This window comes from Rattus norvegicus, chromosome 15 (assembly GCF_036323735.1).
Source record: "Rattus norvegicus strain BN/NHsdMcwi chromosome 15, GRCr8, whole genome shotgun sequence".
Classification (NCBI taxonomy): Eukaryota; Metazoa; Chordata; class Mammalia; order Rodentia; family Muridae; genus Rattus; species Rattus norvegicus.
This window is the reverse complement of record NC_086033.1, coordinates 42053389-42079037: the sequence shown is the minus strand read 5'-3', so window position 1 is coordinate 42079037 and position 25649 is coordinate 42053389. Positions and strand designations below refer to the sequence as shown.

The window sequence follows — 25649 nt, the reverse complement described above, 5'->3', positions numbered from 1 at the left end:
GGATGAGTCTCTCAGTAAGTGATGTGAAGCTCCTGTTCTCAGCAGAATGCAACCTGACAATGGGAAAGAAGAGGGGTGAACTATGTGTGACACTTCTTTGTGAACTCAGGAGCTAAACAGGACCATTTTGAAGAGCTGGAAGGAGCCATGATGGAATTACCCAGGAAGGATGAGCAGGGCAATGTAGCAGAATTCCAGCAGATTCTGGAACCCTTTGTACTCAGTGTTCATGGTCACCACAGGAAGCATGTATTTGAAGCACGAAGGACCCTCTTTTTTTGTGGATGTGAAACCACAAGAGCTGTCCAAATGGACCTTCTAACAAATAAAGATTTTGAGTAGTGCAGCCAGAGGCAGCCACCGAGTCAGAACAGAAGGCAAAGGGTGTCTCCTCCCAACTGACAAACTCAGGAAGGATCATACCAGAACGGCTGAAAGGAATAAAAATGAGCCACCTGGGAATCTTGACAACTTTCCTGAAAATGCACTTCAAATTTACAAGTCACAACAGAATCCCTAATTCCAGTCACTATTACATAATTTAAGAATAATTTAATATGCTGACATAAGAAAGTCACACTTGAGAAACCCTTTGTAATAATTCAGGGGAAAGTATATATATTCACGTTTAAAAGGCATTACTATTCGACTTATTATGGAATCTTTACTCGTCAGTAATAGACACTGCCATATCCTATGCTTCGAGCGCTCCTCTCTCCTTTGTCCTGAGGAGTGGATGCTGCAGTCTGTCCCCTTTCTTTAGGAGGCTTCCCGCTTGTGGCTGCAGGCCTCTGTGAAGAGCAGTAGGCAGCCGTCAAGTTGGAGGCCCTTCCTTTGGAGGCAGAGAACCACTAAGGGAGCAGATCAAAGTCAGAGTGAGCCTCGAGGACCCCAAAGATTGGGTATCCTCATATGCCAATGTGCCTTCTGTGTAGCAATTGCACTTTGCCTATGTGGGGGTGCTGGTGTCTCTCTACCATTTCCTCAAAGTGGCAGGCTACTGCTCCACTCACTCGCTAGGTCCTTCTGTTAAATAACCTGTGTTACTAGTAGAGGCTGTGAAGCACAGTGACCCAGGAAGGGACAGACTTCCCATGAGCGACACTAAAATGCTCTCCAATCAGTAGTCCAAGCAAAACAAGATTAAGTACAGTCCTAAAAGTTTTATCTAGAAGCTTCTGTGCCCTCCATTTACCACTATACAGAATATTCTACAGAATTTTGTGAAGTTATACAACAGGAACAAAAGAATTTTATTGATAATGTATTTTCTTTAATACGTAAAGACATTTATTTGAAGTTAAATTAACCATTGAGCTGCAAACACATTTAGAACATACCACAATAATTCACTATTCTTAAATTCCATGGCCTGCTTGTGAAAACTAGCTGTGGCGACAGGAAATGCCTCGTGTCCAGGACACTCCAGCCTTCTCTTCCCCTCCAGGAGGCACTGTTCCCTTAGAGCTGCTCTGTGAAGGTCAGTCGCACCCACCAGCACTTTGTTTTGTCAAGCTCCTAAGGTTTTCTCTTTCATGGGTCTCTTTCATTTGTACTCATGGTTTTCAGAATCTAAGAAGGTCTTTAAAATATTTATTCCGGTGGGGACAAAGATTTTTTTCTGGCTGGCTAATTTGTTTTTGGGTATATCAGATCCCCAGGCCCAATCGATACTGTGGCTAGAACCAGCTAAAAGGAAACCTCTGTTGACAGCAGTGCCACAGGAGGAGAGTTTTTCAAAGCCAGTTATAATCAGGAAGCAACTGACACTGACACTGGTATGTCACAATTAAAATCTAAGTAGTGTTTCCCAGCAAATAAGTATCATCTAATAAGTATCATTTCTGCCACTGAAAAGGGAAGAGAAGGTTGGAGGGAAGAAAGGCAAGAAGGGAAATGATATAATTAGATTTTAACTAGAAGGGGCGCCACTGGCAGGATTACAGCCCTTCAGTTTCTGAAAAACTCCAAGAGAAATCTAAGGATAATGGTGACTGCAGGTAAGCAAGGTCTCCAGGAACAATGGACAACCCACCAATAATAAAACTCAACGGAGGCTCTCCTGAGCTCTGGTTCAGTTTCTGCAGCTTCCTGCACTCCCTTCACGTTCCAGGCTGCTCTAACCGTGGTCCCTGCAATCAGTACTCCCCAGTGAGGATGTAAGAGGAGAACGGCATTCACACTGACAACGGAGTAACTGAGCTTCCTTAAGTCTCTGAGTTCCAGCAGGTGCAGGAGGCAGTGAAGGACCACACACCATCAAGGGTAACTACAGCGACTCTAACCTGCACTGCACCCGATACCACCATCATCTGTCCATGGATGGAGACTCTCCCACCCACATTCTACATGAGAGCAGCCCACACAGGGAAGGGAACCAACTTCTAAGTTTTTGGTTTGTTGGGTTTTTTGTTTTTGGTTTTATTTTAAGGGAAATTAATCCTTTCAGGAAATTTAAGCCTCTCCTCCTCCTCTTTACATAGACCACTAACCCCTTCCTACTAACTCATCAACTGACAAGGAGGAGACAGGAAGAAGGTGAAAGCGAGCATCCTTATTCCCTCAATGTGAACACCTCTGATCTACAATAATGCCTGACTTTAAAAACTGGCTGCATTTCGCTACACATATATTTGATTTAAAAAATTATATATTCTAATACAGACCTTGTAAGATGATTCCCAGGTAGAAATTCTGTGGTTACTGCATTTAAGATTGTTACTTGATGCTTTTTCTTCTCTTCATAACTCCTGATCTAAGGAGCTCCCACTGCAATGTAGGTAGGAAAGAAAACCAGCTAACCAAAGCATCATGGGAGGAATCTCACAGTCTGCCCAGGACAGCAAGAGGTCCACAGAGAATCTCCACAGCAGAGCTGTCTCCAGAGCACAGCACTCACACAGGTGACAGCCCTGAGACATACCTGTCACCTTACAAGTATGGAGTTCCTTTACATACATTTATTAGTCTACCAAAACATTAATATATGAAAACAACGTAATTTCCAAGGCTCCTACATATTTCCAACATTCAATTTAGGGATCCAAGATTCTGAACATGCCATCACCAAAAAAAATTGCAAACCTAAAAAACAAAAAAGGGAAAATAAATTAAACAAGGGCAAAGAAAAACACTTTTTTCAGAAAAGGTCACTATTTACTTGTATAAATTTCAAACATTTCAATATCAATGCTTTACTCGAGTTACACTAGCTTTTAAGCTTTACTTTAAAACAAAGCAGTTTCTATGAGGCAAAATAAATATCAAACTACACTCACATGTGCCACCTGTTTGTTTAATATTTGCTGGGTCAACACCAATTCACATTTCTAAGTCTTTAACATAGCAGTAGTCCTGTCTTTCTCTCCTGGAGGTGACTACTGTGGCGAAGACACTGAAGTGTGTAAATGAGGATACAGGCTTTTTCTTGGATGACACACACCTTTAGAAGCTGCTTTTCAGCTGACTGTCCTCCAGTGTACTAACATCTAGCACTTGACATTAAAGTCCTTCTATCCTCAAAAGGGGCCACAGCACAGCAAGGGTGCTTACTTTGTTTTCTCTCTTCTATAAAAAAGAAATTAAAAAACTGTTTTGAGTAATAAAAAATTAGATTGTGCGTGAGAGAGAGTGAGAACAAAAGAGAGAGAGAGAGAGAGAGAGAGAGAGAGAGAGAGAGAGAGAGAGAGATCATTATGTAGTTATGTAGTCCTGGTTAGTCTAGAACTCTATGTATACCCAGATGGCCTGGACAGATCTGTCTCTGCCTTGGGAGTGCTGGGATTGCAAGTGTGTGCACTAAGCCTGGGTAGAGAGTACAATTTCCAATTACACAGGCATCAGTAGTGCTGGTAATTGTTTCTCAGTAAGACTTTTCCCCATACCCCACATTTCTAGGACAGCATCACTCACTATGCTGCTCATGTCTCTCAAGTGCTATAACTGTGACTTTAGAAATATACAGCTCTGCCTCTTTTTACTAAGACACTGTTAATAAAGAAAAAAATGAACCATATGACCAACTCCTCTACTGTGGCTCAGAAACCATGCCACTTAAGGCCAGAGCATCATACTATAGAAAACCAAGAGCTCAGAGGTCTCCCTTCCCAAAGATCTGTAACCCTGCATATAGGAGCAACCCACTGACTGCTGCTTTTGTCTAAACTAGAACAAGGCTGGCCAGTGAGGAGAAGCGGAGACACAGGTAAGAGCTTAGTTCTCATGGGGCCAGAGCTCCATGGGCAGGCTTCACTCGTCAAAAAAAGTCACATACATGAAGGGATGGAAACGTTGTCTGAATCTTGCCGCTCTCGACATGCAGGGTTATGGGGTTCTGGACAGAGGAGATGGCACAGACAAATGTGAGGCGATGCGCACAACTGCTGATGAGCATCCAAGCAAGGAAACGTGAGAAGCAACAAGGCATTGCTTCAAAATGCAGCTGTCTCCTGGGTAACAAACAACTTGAACTAGGGCTGTCTTCTGCGAGGCCCACTAGACTGGGACGGACTCGCCCCCTCTTAGAGCTCGGCTATGAAGCAACTTCACAACTTTGGCTAACATGCAGCAAACCTGTGAGAGGATTTTAGAAGCTACAATGGTACTCTACCAAGTGTAGGATATGAAATGGCACTGAGAGCCCCTTCTCTGAGTTAATGGCAGCTGAAAACACCTTTTGTATTTGGGCAAAGAATCTTATTAGTCTTTCCCAGAAATTAAGCCTAGACCTTTTTCTAAGTACTGCTTCTTTAACATACTTAAAAGTTGGGGGAGGACAGCAGTAGGGGCATGAGGCCCCCTCTCCATCCCTCCAATTTTGCCATTACCATTCTGTGTGGAGGGTTTTCAGGACCAGGTGACCGCACACGTCTAGAAATCGGATGACCACAAAGCCACCTCAATTCAGCCTCATGTTCTTTTGCTTAGAGCTAAAAATAAAAACACATGTGAATGAACAAATGATCATGAGATGAAGCCTCTAACATGACAGTAAAATATAAAGTATCAGAAGCAACTTGACTTCAGAAAACTGAGTGCGCACAGGCTTGTGCACAGTCTCACAGTTGCAGGCTCCCTAGAAAGCTCCCTTTCTGTCCTTTTAAGAGCTGCAACAGTAAGTATCATTGAATTCCAAGTTTTAGAAAGCCAAAATCAAACTTCATTCATTATTCTGAAATCATATTTATTTTTATACTTAATGACACTAATGAAGTTAAAACAAAAATTTAACATTTTTACTTCTATACATATATATCTGTATGAGGGTGAGAAAGCAAAGTACAATACTGAGCAATAAGAAACACAAAAACCAGTGTGCTTGTCCGTGAAAGCAAGCACTGGCTCACCCAAGCTATACAGAATCGTATATGGTGGCATTACTGTTAACATGCAAATACTCCCAACAATAATGAAGCAGACAGAAGTTGCCACCTCTCCTGCTGCTATGGAAACATGCCCTGGGTACATTAGAAGGTACACAAATGCTGCTGCTGACATGGCTATGGACATAGCCATTTGCTTATCTGAAGCGGGGCAAAAGGTAAGAGGAAGAAAAGAGTAGACAGGGAAGAGATGAACACTGGACAGCTATCTGAGAAGCTGCTATCCTGGGAGAACAGCCTTTCACTGACCACTTTGTGGTTCTAGAGTGTAATTTCTATATCATGAACAATGATTACTTCTAGCAAAATTTTTACCTGGGTACTTTACTAAGCATTTCAAAATTCTGCAGATTGTATTAAAAATGAACAGAAACTGCTGGCTCTCAGTCAGATCTAATATGAGTCACTGCAAACATGAGAATTCATGCACAGCTAGAGAGAAGCTGGGGTGTCAAAGACTGGGGGATGGTAACTGACCTGGCCGCCATGCTTCTTGAACTTGGTCGCTTCTAACTGCTTCTAATGTCCTTCAGTCTGCACAACTCCAGCATACACTTATACTACTGACTCCAGTTCACACAGGGCATGTCACAGGGCTTAGCTTTTTACTTCCAAGGTCTTAAGCTATTCAATGACACAGTGTGTACTACAAAATTGTTGAGAATCACTGGGCAAATCTTCCACCCAGAGATGCAAATAACCTAGAAACCCTGCACTGTTGCTGGACCTCTCAAAGATGGTAGTAGCCTTCACACCCCGCACCTCTGCACCCCGCACCTCTGCAAGTACGTCCCCTCTTGTATCCTGAGACATCTAGCCTTCCTTACAAATGCAATACGGAACTGGAGTCAAACCTCCGGTAAAATACCAGTGAAGAAAATCTTCCTCTAGTAGAGTCTGGCACAGTATGCTGCAGAAAGCTCCCTTGTGGACGTTGCAGTCCTCATAGCTGCCCCAAATCAGTACTGATGAGACCTGAACAGGACGGCAGGAAGCACAGGCACATTGATGTTACGAGAATCCAACCCCAAGTGACGAGCTTAACTACAGCTATGCAGCACTGCTTCTGACCACAAATACATTCGAGGCTTAGAGAAACCCACAGGCACCTGTCTGAGGCTCCATCACCCACGGGAACAGTGTATGTCCATGGCAGGCTGCTACTGAAAAGCCTCTCCCTCATCTCAAGGCGACAGAAAGCACTCCCTTCTCAGGCTCTCTGGCCAACTCTCCTGTACACATCAACCAACCCTTCCTCCCCTTTTCATTTCCCTCCTAACCCATAAGTACAACATGCTGCCAACACTGGAACAACCCACAATCCCCTTCTCTCACCACTTTCTTGACTGATACATTCCAATGGCATCCAATCACTCATTAATTGTTTGCTGGAAACTGACTATAACAGGAGACCGATAGGGATTTCTGCTCTCATTGCACGAACCATCAGGTACACTCACTGGTTTGAAATGTTACTTTGCATGGAGCAAAGTACCAGGGCTGAAGGGTATGCCTGAAGGACTTCGTCTAGACCCCACTGGCCTTCTGTCCTGCCTCTCTGGACCCCTCTGGGACCAGTGTTTCTGCACCTTGCGGAGTGCACACAGTCCTGACTGAAGACTGGGAAGAAGGGTGTCTGAGTTGAGACATAAGGGCTGGACAGGAGGTGGCTAAGTGGAGTATGTAGAGTAACATAGGTAGGAACCTGAGACCAAAATGTGGTATCTTTTCTTACATCATCCACACATCAGGCTGGGTGATGTAAAGACAATTTTGAAGAAAACAGGCCCTAACCCAGGTAACAGGAGTGGGCAACTTGGGCTGTCACCAGCAATCCTGGAACTGAATTCAGTGCCTTCATCTCTAGCTCTGGTTTCCCTCTATCCCCTAAGGCAGTGGTTCTCAACCTTCCTAATGCTAGACTCTTTAATACAGATCCGCATGTGGTGACCCCAGCCATAAAATTATTTTCACTGCTACTTCCTGTGATTTTGCTACTGTTATAAACTGTAACATAAGACCCACAGGACTGCTGCACTAGGGCCAGCTGAGTGTTCCCAGGCATGGGATCTGCTCTGGTATCAATGCTCTTGTCACTTTGGAAGTGACTCCTGACCTGAGCTTGAAGCATAGGCTCCTGCTGGCCTTGCCCCTCAGCTTCTCTCAGGATTTAGCACAGCTTCTGTACACAGGAAGTGTTCAGATTTGTACAATGGACGAATCAGCCTGAGAAGCAAACTACTGAAGAGAAGTAGCCACACAAGAATGTAGTCCTGCTGAGGTGTTTCCTCAGGCTCTCACGGAACAAACAGGAATTCCTACAAGAAGCTCCTTTAGACAAATCTCCATCTCCAGCCTGACTGTGTGTGAGCAAGTGCACCATTCATGCTACTGCTCCTTGTGTCCCTGTCCTCCCTGCTGGCCAGTCCCTGCATGTGAGTGTTGTTCCTCGTGTTAAAACTGCCCAGGGTCACTCTGCTACCAGCTGTCACACCTGACACTCATTGGTGAACCATTCCCTTGGGTCATGTGTGGTCCATTGTCAAACTTCACAGAATACTCTCTTCTTTCCATTTTGACATTTTAGTAGATGCTAAAAGTTTCTCGCCAATACAATTTGTACATTATAGCAAAGGAACTGTGATTAATATAGTCTATTAAGTGAAAAGAAATACTAAGTGAAAAGAAAAGAAATCTCACCTCTTTCTGTTAGACAAGACAGGATAGACTCATATTTCACTAGATTTATGGTTACAAACTTAGAAGGAAATACAAAAGTAATTTTAGAAAATAATATTATTCCCCTAGTGAAGCAAGCTGCCAATATTATTTTGTGTGCTAGCCTTTTAAACGTTCACTTTATTTTTAATTATCTACATGGGGGTTATGCACACCTGAATGCAAATGCCACTGGGGCCAGAGGTAACTGATCCCAGAAAGCTGGAACTACAGAGGGTTATGAGATGTCCAATGTGGGTGGTGGGAACTAAACTCAAGTCCTCTGTAAGAACAGCACTTGCCCTTAACTGCTGAGCCATCTTTCCAGCCCTCTTTGCCAACACACTCTCTCTCTCTCTCTCTCTCTCTCTCTCTCTCTCTCTCTCTCTCTCTCTCACACACACACACACACACACACACACACACACTTTAGTGTATAGGCTCACACCTATGTCACGGTGCACATGTGGAAGTCAGAGGACAATCTGAGGGAGTGGTTCCACTTGGGCACAACAAAATTAGCTGTCTGCAGAAAACCTGCCCTGCCTCGCTCCACGGTTGCTCTCCCCTCAGCCTCCTGCACTAAAGAGCAGACCAGCTCCAGCTCACACCAGCTCACTCCTCTCTCTCTCTTGAGGCATTATTGGTCATGGAAAAGGTAAGTAGTCTTCTTAAATGGCAAACAGGAACTTTAAAATAAAGAGAGCAGCACAGTGGGCCCTGAACCCTTGCCCAGTTTTAACACAGTTTTATCCACAGTCTGCCATCCTCGTTTCATCTGCTTCCCAGAAACTCTTCTACCTCCCAGCACCATGGTCCATTTGTACCAAAGAACACTCTGCAACTGTGTGAGCTGTTGCTTGATTTCCCATCTTAACCCTCTCGTAGGCACACAGCCTGGTGGTACTGAGTATTATGAGACCATCTCCACCAAGTTTTTCACCTTGCAAAGCACAAGCCACACCACTAAACATGTCTCCCATCAACCTTCCCTCCTTTCTGACCTGATGGCTGCTTCCAAAATGGAAACATCCCATACTTATGTGGCCTGCTTACTATTCCCCTTAGTATAATGTCCTGAGGGTTCATCAGTGTGCTGTACAGCACGTACAGCAGAACTGCTTTCCAAAGCTGGATCATATCCACTGAGTCACCCAAGGGCTCTGCAGCTGGCTGCACCTGCAGGCAACCTCAGCCAAAGCTACTGTGAGCACAGTCCCTGAGTATCTGTCCAAGTTTTTCTTTCTATTTTTCAGTGTATACCGAGAAGTCAAACTTCTGGGTTGTACAGTAATTCCATTCCTTTGTTTGACGAACAACCACACTGTTTCCCTCAACAGCCATACCACTTTCTGCCAACAGTGCACAGGATGAAAAACAAGCATTTGTAAGGCAGTGAGCACCTGACTAAAACACAGAGTCTACAAATAGCGTTCGTGTATGCCATTCTATTCAATCCTACAAATGTACCGACCACTGAGCACCCTACTCTGTTGGCGAGTACCTGAGGCAGTTATTTCTCCTATACATCTGTGTAAATGTTTTCTCCCAATCAGAGGCTTAAACTGACAGCTGACGCACTATAAGACACAGCCAAGTACACCAATAGGCAGGGCTTTTACAAGACACATATGAAAATGTATGTAAAGTGAGATGACACTTGATGCTCCCCAGGAGTCTAGACTAGACCAGCTGTATCTTCACCAGTAAAGGTTACAAATGTGACTATGTCACTATTAAATAGCTCAAGTCTAAACACAATAAATACAAAAATTACTTCCAAATAACAAAACAACCAAACAATAGCAGCCAGACCTCAAAAAATGAAATTTTTGGGAAAGTTTTGAATGCCAGCAACCTAGAGGGGCACAGTCTGCATCAGCAAGCAGCTCCCACAGCCCCCGTGGAATCACAGACACCAACTGTCTGAAACCACACACAACACCAATAATGTTTAGCATCCCTAGAAACATCAGGCAGAAAAGTAAACACGCAGGTATGTTCTTTATAGCTATAAAATAGGCAAGTTACTCAAGTGCTGTATGAAGATTCAGGAATTTAAACAGACACAGACAGACACACACACACACGCGCACACGCACACATACACAGAGTTATTGCAGCATTATTCCCAAGTTATAGAATCAGACCAGGCATCAGCCAATAGTTAAATGAACAAATATACACACAATAGAATTTTATTCAGTCATAAAAAATGGAATTTTGTTATCTAAAAGAAATAGATGGGACTATAAACCGCTATTTAAATGATATAAGTCACATTCAGAAAAACAGATGAGCATTATCTTAGATGTGGAATCTAAATTCAAAACAAGACATAAAGGTAGAAGGGGAGTATTTGGGATCAGCATAGAGTAGGTGCAAGGAAAGATAATTGAAGTGATTACACATGTTATCAAAATAGCATAAGGAAACAATATTTGATAATTAAAAAAGAAAGTTGGGCTGTCAAGATGGCTCAATGGGTAGAGGTGCTTGCCACCAAGACTGATGACCTGAGTTCAATCCTGGAACTCACATGACAGGAGGAGGGAAACAGACTTCTGCAAGTTGCCGTCTGACCATCAAGCGTATGCCACGCACATGTGCCCATTCATACAATCAATCAATCAATAAGTATGATGAAAAATTTAGGTCCATGCTTCATAGAATAGCAAAACTATTTGTGTCATCCGATTTTGAGCAAGACGTGCTAGATACATGTAGAGACAACAAACTGAGCCCCACTGATATTTACAACCACACGCTGGCTCCTCAACAGAATGAGAATATGAACATTAAGGCTCAAGAATGTCCTGCGATTGATTGTTCAACTGGTCAAGCAATGACAGAAACCCAGTTCCCACCACACAAGAACCCTTTAGGGTTTGCTGAGGTGAGAAAAGAATGAAAAGCAGAGGGAGAGAGCAGCACTGGAAGCCACAGGGCAAGGACAGCAGCAGGGCAATGGCTAAAGCTACCTTAGGGTGGCTGTCCTGGTCCTGGGGTCTGGCATAATGAAATAGCGGGTGCTCTGAGTGACGATCCTCAAGGCGTCAGCACCAAAGTGGAGCTGAGTCAGCACAGTGGAGGGAGGACAGACCTGCAAGCCACCCATGTGAGCAAGGGCCTTGGCAGAGGCATGGCAACAGGGCACAATTTTCAGGGTGTATCAAAACCAACATTTCTAGGGATGGTGGTGGTTATAGTGTTTAAATAAGGGGGCTGGGGAACGTAGCACATTAAGGTCTCCAAAACACAATTCCATGGTTGCATATGAGAATAATTACTGAAGAGCAGATGGTGCTTCCCAGGCAGGAAAGAGAACTGATAAGCTTCACTGCAGAGTCATAATGACCATGCTCTGGAGTCTGTCGCTCCCCAGGAAAGATCAATACAGCTTCCTGAGAACAAGAGAGAGGAAATGCTAGACACACTGTCCCCTATTAACCAACTTCTTGGGATCAGGCATGGCTTAATAAAAAAGCACACAGCTAAGAGATGTAGAGTCATTAGAAAAATGACCAGTGACAATGGGAAGGGTGGAAGGATGGACCTGGACAGACATTTACCATCAGAAGGAAGAACAATTCACAAATCCCCTGCAGACACACCTACCTACTTTCATGTTCCTCTCATGGCTCCTGAAATTGCTCATTTGACTTCAACATAATAAAGAGAGTACTCTCAATTCAAACTGCACGGGAGTCCCAAACAAATGCCTACACCACTATCACTTCCAAAGTTGATCACGTCACTGTATCCCTGAATGTATCATGTCGCTGTATCCCTGAAGCACTCTTTACTAGAAAAACTTGAGCAAACGACCCGTTTTCTGAGAGGAACAACAAAGTGATAAATACTATTAAGTTACTACAATCAATCTAATTCCATGATATCTTTTCCATCTTTGACATCTAATTCCATGAAACCCATCTCCCTAAACCAGTGTATCCTCAAAACGAAAAGTTTTATAAAGTACCACCCCCTCTCTAGAAATGTTAAAAAGCACAGACTACTCAGAGAACAGATACTGCGGTAATTAAGGCCTGGGGAAAGGAGGGTCCATGTTCCATACTCATTCCTGACTGGAAGCAGAGCCCTGCAGTTGAGGCTGACGACCCTCCTTCTAAGATTTAACCTCAAAAGGCATCTGCTGTGCAATCAGAATGGCAAACCCTGCTTCTCCCAGTTACAAAGGACATGAATCTAGTCTTCTCCAACTACCCAGTGCTGGACTTCCATGCCATCAAGTGGCCACCCTTTCCCTGAAGAACCACTTCAGAGCAGTCCCTAGAAATTGGTCCACTGACTATATGGCTGTGTTAATGGATTCACATGAAGGCAGACTCATCTGCTGTGTTATTCATTAAGTCCCCTGGAAAATGTTAGTTAAAGATCATTTGGGACCCAGCTTCTCTCTGCATCAGCACAAGGGAGTGGATTAGCTCTAGATAGACTCCCAATGGCCAGACCATGTCCATTAGAATTTCTGTTTTCAACCTTTTTTTAAAAGGGAGACTCCTTGTGTCCCAAGATCTCCAGTACATCTTCTGAACACTCAGTCTCCACTAGACTCATATGGAGTCTGAGGGGCTCCACACTTAGGAAAGGATCACTATCTGTGAAGAAAGGTACCAGGCATTGAGAGTGGGTGGCTGTGAAGCAGTCCAGCCCCGCTGTGCTCCTCGAATGCACTCATTCCTTTCTACATTTCCATCATGGTGGAGCACCACAGTTGGTGCTCACCAGCTGAGCACAGGCCAGCACTGAGTGCTAGACCTCACTACTGCAGGTTAAATAAATCCTTCCCTTTAAAATACAGTCCTGGGGCTGCACAGATGGCCCAGAGGCTAAGAGCACCTGCAACCACTTCAGAGGACCAGAGCTAACCACACCCAGCAGCTACATCACCAGTAACTCCATCCCCCAGGGGATCTGACACCCTCTTCTGGCCCCTGTGGGTTCCCAGTATAGTCTCTCATTCTCATTCTCTCCCTCTCTCCTTCCCCCCTTCTCTCTCTCTCTCTCTCTCTCTCTCTCTCTCTCTCTCTCTCTCTCTCACACACACACACACACACACATACACACACACACATACACACACATACACACACACACATACACACACACACATACACACACACACACACACACACACACACACACACAAATCTCTTGATTTTTTTAAATTAAAAAATAAAATACATAGACTCTGGTAACTTTGTTATAACACAAATGGTCCGAAAACAAAGCTTTGACCACAGCTGTATCAGCCAATCACTGGCTGGGAAAAGAGTCAAATGTCTGAAATGAATCCAGATCTCCTCCCAATTCACACAGACTCCAACTAGGTTCTGTCTCACCTAAAAGATAAAGCGGTGTGGGGAGGTCACTGTTAAGATCAGACTCCCACCAAGACAAAGGAGGTACAGGCAGGTGGAAACATTACCCAATATTCACTGTAGGTGTATGGAGTTGAAGGTTTGTATCTTCCGGTAATTTCTGCCTACTGACACAGGCTCCGACCTCTTGATCTAAAGAGAGGAGAGCAATGATCCTTGGCTGCACTATAAGCTACACACAAGGAGACACTATTGTATTTCCCTTTCCCATCCTTAACTACCCTCCCCACACACATCTGTGCTTTACCATCTGATCCTTCTTCCAGGCAGCAACCCGTCATAAAATGTCCTGGACCCTATTATGATGGTTAATGCCAGGTCCACCACACTCAACACAACATTTCCATCAACATGACCTACCACTATGGTGCTTCCCTGCTGGTGACTTCAGCCTTCTGTATGTCTTAACAAGTACAGACAGGTCTGGTTTCTCACAAGTGCTACCTAGACACTTAAGGCAAAAGGAAGGAGAAAGGAAGCTCGGGTATCCTGGCACTCAGAAGGCTGAAGCAGGAGAGCTGCCGTGGAAGCCAGCCTGTGCTATGCAGCAAGCACCAGGCCAGCTAGAGCTACAGAGCTAGACCTCCTCTCAAAACAAAAACAAAGAAGAAAACAAGAGGGAAGGAAACAGAAGGGAGGGAGGGAAAAAGAAAGAGGAAATAAAACTCTATTTCATTCATGTTTTAGTTCAGTTTCCATTTTCCTGGTTGTCAAAATAAAATCCAAACTGAGGAAACGCTCACATATGTTTACTATCTGGCTTTTATATCAGGGCTACGTCTCCTGAGAAAAACACCTTCTGTCCCAGAAGAGGGCTACAGTACTTGAACTTCTAAAAAGTTGACACTGTCTTGGACTCAGTAGAATGAGTCTGTTTGAGCTACCTCTGAACTCCCTCTTAATGGACTCAACCCAGAATGCAGTGCGTAGTGAGTTAGAACATGGAAGGGGACCAAGAAACATCAGAGTCCTGTGAACAGTAACTATCAGTCTCCCCAGCAGACAAACCTTGTTGGAGACTGGTACACAATCAGAGGACGCCAGATCGCTGATTCGATTGCTTAATGCGCCCGTTCTATGTGAGCAAGCCACAGAGGGAACAGATGATCATCGAGCGCTTGTTTACTGCACACAGAACCCCGAGCAAGCGGTTCCCTACAATACATTTAACAGCACAGGGTAAATGGACCTCATGCACCATCTCTACACAAGGTACTAAACAAGGTTGGGGCTAGGATAAGCATGGCTTTAAAATACCTCAACCAACTACCTTCCTGTGGGTGAAACAGTGAAAAGAGCATGCCCCCCCCCCCTGAATTTACCCTCACCCACTGGCCAGGCCTCTGCCCTCCACCCCTCTCTCTCTCTTGCTGGCTTCTTTTCATCCATCTCCTTCCTGGTTCAGCACCTAAACTCGCTTTGCCCACTCACTCTGTTAGCGCTTGTTCAGTCTTGAGTGCCACACTGACAACTCTGGATTTTTTATTTCTGGTCCCAAGCAGATTCCTAATCGCTGGCAGGTTTCTGTGCAAACTCAAAACTCCCCACCTTCCCACACATCTGCCCTCAGGCTTGCTCGGCTCATTAAATGGCAGCTCCGCCCCCATCAAAACTCTTAGCATCCTTTACAACTGTCTTCCCTGCCAATGTATTCATGTCCGTCAGCCAGCCATCACACCTGTCAACACAGCAAATCAGCTCAACCTTCAAAGTGCACCAAGAACCACACTTTCCACCCATGCCCATGACTACACCAGGAGCTGAGCTACCACTGCATCTCAAGATTTAAGTACAGCTCACTGCTTTCCTTCTATTCTTGTTCCCCTAGTTTGGCACAGCAGCTGGAGTTGCTGAAAATTAGGATTCGCAGTTTGCTCTATTCTCTCTTGTAAAATGAGTTAAAATTTGCCAACAGTGAAATCAAACATTATCGTTGGTTCCAACTCAGTGAGTATATACCTCGTGTAAACAGGACCCTTTTCAAGACATGACACTGCCAATGCCTTATGAATAAAGCTGTTGTAATATAAACATCCTTTTCAGGGATATAGGATACATCTAAGATAGAACTGCTGTGTCATTGTGTGGTTGCTTCTAGCAGCAGTACTGTTCAGGGCAGCCAAAAAGACCAAGTGCCCAAACGTCCATCGATGGACAACTGGTGTTGTCTATCTATGCAGTGAATTGTGTTCAGGCACACGCAAGCAGATAAACAATCAAAACGTTATGCTCCGTGGCCAAAATCAAATATGAAAGACCGTATTTATGTAAAGTATTTAGAATGAATAAATACACATAGACAGAAGGCAAACTTGTGGCTGTAAGAGCTGGAAGGAAGACGAAATAGGATAATTATTCACTGGGGGCAAGGTGACACAAGGTTTTTAGCCTAATCACTACCACAGAAATACTGAATGCCACAGAGCAGTTATTTTAAAGATATTTTTTATTTCTTCATATGTCTGTTTTGTGGGGGTGGGCAGGCACATACCATGCAGCACTGTGGAGGCCAAGAGACAACTTGGGAGAAGTACATTCTCTCCTACGTGGGTCTCAGGAATTAAATCCAAGCCAAGCACCTCTACCCACTAAGTCAGTCATCTCAATGGTCCACTAGGAACAGGTTGCTTTAAAGTGGATTATTTCAAGATGAAGCCCAATAATAGACACATACACACACACACACACACACACACACACACACAGAGAGAGAGAGAGAGAGAGAGAGAGAGAGAGAGAGAGAGAGAGAGAGAGAGAACAAATAACCAAGTGGATCATTCGTGTTGTGCAAGTTTCACTTCCAAGGATGTCTAACACCCATAGGAGCACCACTTGTTGGGGAAGCTTAAAGATTCATAATGCAGTCACTGTTTCATGATGCTGCATCTTTTTTAAACTTGCTGTCCAACATCCCTTAAATGGCTGTCGTATACATCATCAGACAGAATAGTGATGCTTCCTACTTCCACAGAAAGATGAATGGATGTCCAAGGTTGGGTTACTAACTAGTTCTAAACTGAATGAGAACATACGTGGGCTATGAACAGTCACACAGTAACCACCCTGTGAAGACACTTCTTTTGGAAATTTAGTTTCCTAGCTCATGTGTTTTATTAGGGACTGAACCCAGGACCTCACTGCTAGGTGCAGTGCTTTGAATAGGTTTGGCACCCATAGAGTCACTGTTTTAATTCGAGGCCCATGGAGAGTGGGACAATTAGACTTTGTTGGAGTAGGTGCAGCCTTCTTGAAAGAAATTTGTCGGTGTGGGGTGGGCTTTGTGGTCCTATACTCAAGCTCCACCAAGGGTGAAATTCCGGCGCCTTCTGGCTACCTAAAAAAACCAGTCCATTTCCTTCTGTCTGCCTTTGGATCAGGATGTAGAACTCTCAGCTCCTGCTCCAGCACCATGTCTGCCTGCAAGCTGTCATGCTTCCTGCCATGATGATAAACTGCACCTCTAAAACTATAAACCAGAGCCAATTAAATGTTTGCCTTTACAAAAGTTGCCTTGGTCATGGTGTCTCTCCACAGCAATAAAACCCTAAGACACTAGGTAAGTAGCTACACTGAGCTACATCCTCAGCCCTTTTTAAAAATTTGAGGCAGATGTTACTAAGTTTTTCAGGCAAGCCTTGGGCATGTGAACCTCTTGCCTCAGCTTCCCACATAGCTGGTATTGATTACAGGCCCACACAACCAGTCCCAGTCAAGAAAATATGTCATGAAAGATTACATACATATAGGGCCAGGTGTTACATAGGCAGATTATAATACCTGGATCTCTGACTTTTAATTCATCTTAAACCTATGATTGGGGGATTCTGCATTTGTATTTGTTGAGTCAGTGAGGGTTGGACAAGAAAACATGCCTGAGGATAATTATCACTGTAGCCAAGTCAACTGTCTAAGGGCTTTCTTTTTCTGCTAGTCTACAAGTCTAAGAACAAGTCAACATTTATTTTAAAGGCAAAACAAAACAAGCCTCACGTTAGGTGACATTTTACAGGAGTAGCAATGTTGAGGCACAAAGCTAGACTCCTGGTCCGAATTCTCAGTTCCAGACTGAAGGGGAAATCTTTAGCATGGCTCTTCCATAAAGTCTGACCAATTACTAAAATTAACTTTCCAAAGCCAGAGGAAAGTTACCTCATTATGCAATCAATATGTAGTACCTTCTAGAAAGGCAAACAGATGCTCTGGCGTCTAGAACAGCCTTCAAATCTTAAGGGCAGTAAGACTGGGAGCTGTTTAGGGGATTATTTGCCATCTGAAATGTCGCGGTTTAATTTCTCAGTACTTCCAAAATGATACAAAGTTTTAGGAAAATTCAGTTCCTTTTCACATGAGCCCCATCTGAGTTTGTGCTTTTTAAATCCCCAAAGTCCAACATTTTATGAGGAATCAACACTCAGAGCAATGGAGGATTTTAAAGGGAAGCCCTGTCTTCCCCATCCCCTCTTCCCAGTACTTTTCTACCCTCCTTGAAACTCTCAGGACCAGGGCAAGAAACATGTGGCACATACAGAGCTGGTGCAGGTGGTGCAAGGTCTAAACCCAAGAGCTGTGAGGTCTTTGAGTTTCCTCAGGACAAGGTCTAAGAACTGCCCACTGTGGCAAATATGTGGCCTTCTCTCTCTGACTTTAAAAACAAAACAAACAAAAAAATCACTTACTAATTCATAACTGGTTTCTTATTTTCATCCACTGTTACCTGTCAAAGGCCACTGCAGACACACTGTGGCTAACTCTATTCTGGGCAGTACCTATAAGTGTGCTACTAAGAACTGCTCACAAAACACTGTCTCCTTCAGACTACTGCCAACTGTGGGCCTTCCATGACCAGCCACAAGATGTCTAGCCTGAATAAGATGCCAATGAAGACTGAAAGGGCCTTTTCAAAGCATGTACATGTACATGTCCACTAAGTAAGCCACTGTCATGTCAGAACCTCAGTCCTTTACATACATTTCACATGACTGTAGCAATGTTAATATAAACCACCTGGGTGTCAAATGCACTCCAGTCAAACTACCTGAATTCTGAGCAGAAGAGTAAGAATTTGCATCATGGCGTCATACACAGTATAATTGCACCTTACATATAGAGCCTGGTGACAGAATTCAGTACCATGTTTTAGAGACTCTGTCCCAAGGAAACACTTTGTCTCACTGTGGTGATCCTGTTCAATGCTGTAATCTCAATGAAGAAACATTCCAGAATTGGCACTGCACTGAATGCAGTGTTTACACAGCCTGGTCCATCTCAGCAAGTGACCAGCATCCTCTACAGCCTCACTGTCCTGCCTTCCCCTATAAATCTGCTATAGAGATAATTCAACCACACTTTTTCAATCTGGATTGTGTCTCTTTATATTTCTATGTATGGGGAGGAGGATAACTGAGTATGAATGTGTTTACTAGAAAAACTAGTGGGATATACAAGGAAGAAAGGTTATTAAAGTAGAGGGCATAGCAAAAACTTTTTCTGAGTTGTTTTAAAGTTATGATGTTGATTGGGACATAATGCCTCATAAATGTTAGTTATTATTTTAATATAGCTTTTTTTAAAATTACTTTTGAGTGAAGTAACAGTAAAATCCAGGTGAACCAGACCAAAGTGAAATTTTTCCACACATGTCCACTGGTCACCAGGCTTCCTCCCCTGCAGGCAGGATGGTGTACGCATCATTTTATACTTACGGTCCTCCCTGCTCCCCTGTGAGCACAGCAGCACTCCAACAACCCCGATCATGGCCCAAACGGCAAAGTATCAAGCCCCATCACATACCATGTTTTGTCTGTATATAGACAGGCCTCTGACATAATAAATTAGGTGCAATAAAAGAATAAAAACTCATAATATAATTGGACAAAATACTATAAGAAAGGTTTCACTGCATTCTCACAAACCGTGTACGTTTAAGGCTTGGTCCCAACACAGTGCTGAGGTAAGGTTCTAGGTGAGTGACTAGATTTGATAGTCAACACATTAATCCGCAGAAGGATTTGCAATGTGTGGCCATGGCTGGGGGGTACAGAAACTAAGAGGTGGGGTCTACATGGACGAAGCAGGGGTACCAGTGTCATGTTTTCTGCTTTGCTCCTGCACCTGTAAATGAGCGAGCTCTGCCCTACCACATACTTCCTGCCATGGTCTTCTACCTTACTAGGATCCATATGACCATGGGCTGAAATTATGGAGCTGGAAAACTATGTCCCTTCTTAAGTCATCTTTCTCAGGTATTTTGTCCCGGTAAGAAAAAGCTGACTAGCACAACAGCACACAGTGTGAAACATTCTATGAAAACTATTTGAATTCACCCTCCATATCTTATTCCCCCCACCTCCAAACATAAATACACAAATTATTTACCTAGGGACATGAATACACATGATGCTATCACCATAGAGTGTCTATTATGGTGTTATTTATAACAGCAAAAATTAGAAAGGGCCTAAATGACCAATAATAAGCCAGCAAATTTCACTATAGTACAAACACAATAAAATACTGTACTCCATAAAATTCTGTTGTAGAATGTGATTTAATGATATAAAAAGGTATTTAATTCTATTATACCATTAAAAGAAAAGGAGCTATACCCTTTGTGTTAGAAATAAAGAAAAATGTTAACATATAACACAAAAAAACACTAAATTATTAACTAGAACTTGTTTTATAGTTTAAAAACAAAATAATATGAAAACAAGGGAAATTTTATTAAGTCCTAATCTAGTGCCATAATGACTGATAACTTTTATTAAATCTGTATGTACTTCTATTTAAAACACTCTCAAAGGGGTCTTTCAAGTGGATGGCAACAGGGAAATTGTGATTGACAAGTTTCTAGTTCTTGGGTTCACGAAGTGTCTAATTTTTTTTTTTCTTTTCTTTTTTTCGGAGCTGGGGACCGAACCCAGGGCCTTGTGCTTGCTAGGCAAGCGCTCTACCACTGAGCTAAATCCCCAACCCCCACAAAGTGTCTAATTTTACTGCAAGTGAATAGCCTATGTTCTTTAGGCAAAAATACACAAAACAAATAATGTATGTTTCAGAGCCAGAAACACTTCTTAGGCTGCAGCATGTGGAGCAGCTCATAGAAAATGACCTTAGAATGAGATTTTCAATAATACGAGTACACACTCAGCTTCTTGCCACATTCCAGAGAAGCCTGAGTTAGTTATTAGTGACTGATAAAAGCAACTAGTTCTCCAATGCTCAGAAATTTAACAATAAAATAATTAACATTTAATAATACTAAATACACATTTTAAAGCTTTATCAATTTTATTCTCTTGGCCCTCTTGACAAGGCTGTTAATTTAAAATAAAAGTAAATTCTTATGTTTGTGATATAAGATAAAAATCTTTACCTCTCTGAATAATTTTTTTTATCAAATGAAATATAAAAAAAACTAGGTAACAAAATCCAACACTCATCATTTTTGACACACTCAGTGACAAGAATCTTATGGACACCAACACACCAGCAAATAGGAACAAATGCTAGTCACAGGCCACAGCCTAGGACCCTGCACCAGGCTGCAGAGGGCTGTGTGGAGGGCAGACTGTGCTAAGTCGGCCAGCTCAGAACAGCCCAATAGAACAGTGCTCACGGGGACTCACAGTCCAGTGTTCAGCCCACTGCACACAGGCTGGAGGTGGGAGTGCAGCTATAGATCTCCCTGATGTAGTCTGATTCACATGGAAACAACAGCTCCCCCTTTCCATCTCCTCCCCCCACCCCCCACACACACCACACACACTGAGGAGAGCGGTGATTAAGCTAAGCAAGAATTCAGCTAAGGCAAGAGGTGATTACACTAATAACCAAGAGTTTCAAAGGAGCCTGGTGAATTTCAGTGATTTAAGGCCAGCCTGGTCTACACAATGAGTTCCAGACCAGGGCAGCAGAGTAAAAGCCCAAAAAAAGGAAAGCAGGAAATTTCAGTGAGGAAGCACCACGGAGCAGCCCTAGAGGGTCAAAGACTACACACACACACACACACACACACACACACACACACACACACACACACACATCCATTCCTTCCCAGGGGACGAACACACTGTACATAAAAATGAGAATCAAAAATACTAAGTCTGATTCCACAAAGTTGTTATAAAAGAAAAGACACTATAAGAGCAAATATCCTCATAGCAAAGCCACCAAAAATATACAACTTAAAAAAAATCATCCTAAGGGGCTGGGGATTTAGCTCAGTGGTAGAGTGCTTACCTAGGAAGCGCAAGGCCCTGGGTTCGGTCCCCAGCTCCGAAAAAAAAGAACCAAAAAAAAAAAAAAAAATCATCCTAGAGAGATGATGACCAAAAGGACAATGAAGACACACTAAGAAGGATGAGAGAAATGGAAGAGATGGGTGTGTCAGGTCCAAAACGGGAAAGAATCTCACGTAAAAAGAACCCCAGAGAACAGAACAAAGGCACCAGGAGCATGCAGCAGAGGAGACCACAGGCGGGCAGAGGACACCACAGGCGAGTCAAGCAGAGGTCAGGGGAAAAACAACTCTGTGCGCTCTGCTCTTGGCCTGACTCAACTCCAGAACTGGAGAAAAGAAATCTCTACCATTTCAGAAAAGGAAGCTGGGGACTCTTTTGTTTGTTTTAATGACAGCCTTCAGCAAAACTGAAGCAAGTACCCAGTCTCTATACCGCTGAAAAACAAAAAATGCTTCAACCATTCTGGAAAATGGTTTGGTGATTCCTTAAAACTTTTAACATATATCTGCCATATGACCCCACTCCTAGGCATTTCCCTAGAAGAAACAAAGCATACGTCTACACAGACTTCTTTCCAAATGTTGAGACCTGTCCATTCATAACAGTTCATAAAAAGAATGAACTAATAACCCCACATAACATGAATACGTTTGAAAATAACTGTACCAAGTCAAAGAAACCCAACTGGAAGAAACTGCTAGAAAACTCTGGACTGGGGGTTGGGGATTTAGCTCAGTGGTAGAGCGCTTGCCTAGCAAGTGCAAGGCCCTGGGTTCGGTCCCCAGCTCTGAAAAAAAGAAAAAAGAAAACTCTGGACTGGGCTCCTCAGAGAGAAAGGGGCACCTCAGAGAGGAAGCACGGCATTGGTTGCCTGAACACAAAGAACCACTAGGAGACACTCGGAAAGTGGAGGAGACATATCATTTGGAACTGACAGTTTAAATATGCTCCCTAATTCAGATACTGAAATGCTAGTGGCCAGTGTGGATTAGGAGGTGGGGCCTTTCAGAGGTGAGGAGACGATACTACAGCTGAGTCTTGCTCCTCCCCATCAGTCTGTGAGCCAGGAAGGCCTTCACCAAGAATCTGACCATGCAGAGGCCTTCCCCTCAGACTTCCAACCTCCAGAACTAGAGAAACATTTGTGTGGGTACCTGGAATATAGTGACTTAACAGCCAGATCTAGACAACAAAACTGCTGAAAATGTAGTACACAGTATATATTTAAAACTGTAATAGTGAAAGACAAGCAAACTTAGAAGTAAACAACTGTAAGGACACACATATCACCACATTAACCACAGCACAAAGACAGCTGCATCTCTATTCAAAAATTCACAACAGAGAATTTCAACAGATACTAGAGCAATAAAAGCTATTAATAGATTACAAAAGATTCTAGCATGTTGATCACTATGCAACAAAGCTGGAGAGTTATAGCACAACAAAGTCCATTAACCTCATAGAATGTAAAACACTTGTTTGCAAATGGTGATCAGGCAAAGGAGAAATCTGATATAGCATTATACAACAGCTACAAATGTTTAATCAAATTGAAAACCACATCAAAAATCTAAAAGTAATTAAATGTGTAGCATAAGAAAGTTTTAAAAAATGTAATGCCAATGCTAAGTACAAATGAAAATAGATAAGCTTGAAGTTTTAGAAGCCAGAAAAAGAAAATATTGAAACTATGCTAAAAGCATAACATAGGGAATCCACTCATTATAGAACGTTTCTACACCAACCACCTACCTCAATTATGGCCCAGAAAAGACACATCAAAGCAATTGGAAAAACAAGTGCCACTCCAAACCAGAAAGCTCTACAATTTAAATTCAACCAAAGTTGATGTAAAACCCTAGTATATTTACTTTGTAAACTTCAAAATGATCTTAAAGTCCACACTGATGAGCCCTCTTGTTCACCTAAGACTTATGATCAAATTCTGAAATCAAAAAACCTTTAAATCAAACAGAGATGTGGTAATATGGCAGCGTGGTACAATGAAATAAATGTGGGCATAGCAATGACACAGAGCCATCTGAAGCACGTGTGAACACAGCTACTTTATAAAACATTTGCCAGTACCTCCCTAAGCTGACTGCCAGACAACATTAAGAAAGAAGAATAAATAAAAGCAAATGGAAGCAGATAATAATAATAATAACAACAACAACAACACAACAAGGCTAAAACACTATAAAGCAGAGGGGACAGAAACTCTGTCAAAATGTAAGGCGGGAAGAGCAACTTGGTCCACCTCTGCGGCACACTGAAGGCAGTGTCCACGAGCTGGGCTCAGGTGTGCTCCCTCCTCCTCCACCATGTCCCTCAGCAGCAGCATACACACAGTGTGGCTGCATGCCAACGGAGATACTGACCTAAAGACACTAAGGGCCTGTATAATCCTTTTTAAATGATTTGTTTTACTTTAACTATTCTGTATGTGTGGGTGCCTGCACAGGACAGGCAGAGGTGTGAGATGTCCTAGTGCTGGAGTTACAGGCAGCAGCAAGCCATAAGACATGGGCACTGGGAGCATATTCAGGCCCTCTGCAAGAGCTGTACACACTCTTAATGGCTGTGTGACTCTTCATGATTGCGATTACAGATTCACAAGTCAAACTGAAGTGTACTTTCAGCCAGACAAGGAAGAGAGGATTCTTTCTAGTAACTGTTGTCTATCACCTTGCTAGAATGCGGACTGGAAAAGGGAGCGGGGCAGAATGACATTTCTGAATACTTTCCAACTCTGAAAGCTGTTATTTTTTCCCCTTCCATTAACTGCAATGGAAATTAAAAAAAGTTTTGTTTACTGTACCCAATAAAAGCAGTCTTATGTTGCTCTGCTTAATTTAAAGGCACGTATGGCATTAGGATTCCTCCAAGGAATAAAAAAAAAAACCGACTCAATTTGTGAGTGTCCCTTGAAACAAGTGCAGTCCCTAACTTCCCCAGGACATTCTTCCCAGTGTCCTTTCTTCCTCAACAATGGACTTGTTCATTGAGTACTGGAAAACAACTTTTGTCCCCAAAGTATTCAAAAGCTTAGAGTAAAAGTAAGCAAAAGAACACTATTCCATTTCTCTTCTCTGTTTTTTGTTGAAAGTATCAACAACTCAGCCCTCCACATGGCAGAACTCAGTTTCATCGGCTGCACATTATGTCCCAATTTAAACTATGTTTATTAAACACTAACCCACACTAGCACATACTAATGAAAATGTAATCACAATGCCACTTTTCGACAGAAGTATGTATATAAAAAGATTACCACATTTCAAAATATTTATATTTACTTTAGAAATGTATTTTCTAAGGCTACACATTAGCTGTGTAAAAAGAACCAAACTTGAACATAATTTTCTTACTATTTAGACATTAAAGAGTGGCAATAATTTAACTTAGTACCAGATCATTCAGAGAACAATCTGATTTAATTCCACCCATGTAAACACAACAGTCCCTGAAAGGTGAGGCCATACCAGGAAGCACAGAGGAGAGGGCAAGGTAACAGAGCAGTCAGAAAGTGAATCCTAATCAGACAACCTCATTTCAAAGCTGTTGACCTAAGAGCTGTTTGAAAATCTCCCAGCAAGAACTTTATTTTATTTCTATTTTTAAGCTTGCCCATACTCCAATACTCCTTCTGCTTCATATTTGTCCTTACCTCAAAAAACACAAGTTAGCCTTTTAAAGTTCTTGATAGCTCCCATCAGCCAAGAAATAATGCTGGCTTAAAATTACAGGTCTAGCTAGCTGCACAGAAGCCGTGCTGGGAAGGAGAGTGCAGACCATATTCAAAAAACACTAAACGGAAGGGAGGATATAACTGATAATCAGAGGTCAATATTAGAAGGGAAATGACAACAGTTACTATCAAATACTATATCGAATAT

General features: G+C 42.8%; 1 protein-coding gene and 1 long non-coding RNA gene across 6 annotated transcripts in view; both read right to left on the bottom strand.

Moving 5' to 3' along the window:
* Nucleotides 1–25649, bottom strand: part of Xkr6 (XK related 6) — a 236890-nt gene that overhangs the window by 190263 nt on the left and 20978 nt on the right.
* The window catches only part of LOC102548944 (uncharacterized), a 43948-nt gene continuing 19550 nt past the window's right edge, over nucleotides 1252–25649 (bottom strand). Inside the window, exons 1-3 of one of the 4 annotated variants that reach the window (XR_010058173.1) lie at nucleotides 14513–14821; nucleotides 13552–13636; nucleotides 1252–6356 (exon numbers count right to left, since the gene is read on the bottom strand). This is a non-coding gene — a long non-coding RNA (uncharacterized LOC102548944). The other 3 variants (XR_010058174.1, XR_010058175.1, XR_010058172.1) reach the window with 3 other exon arrangements.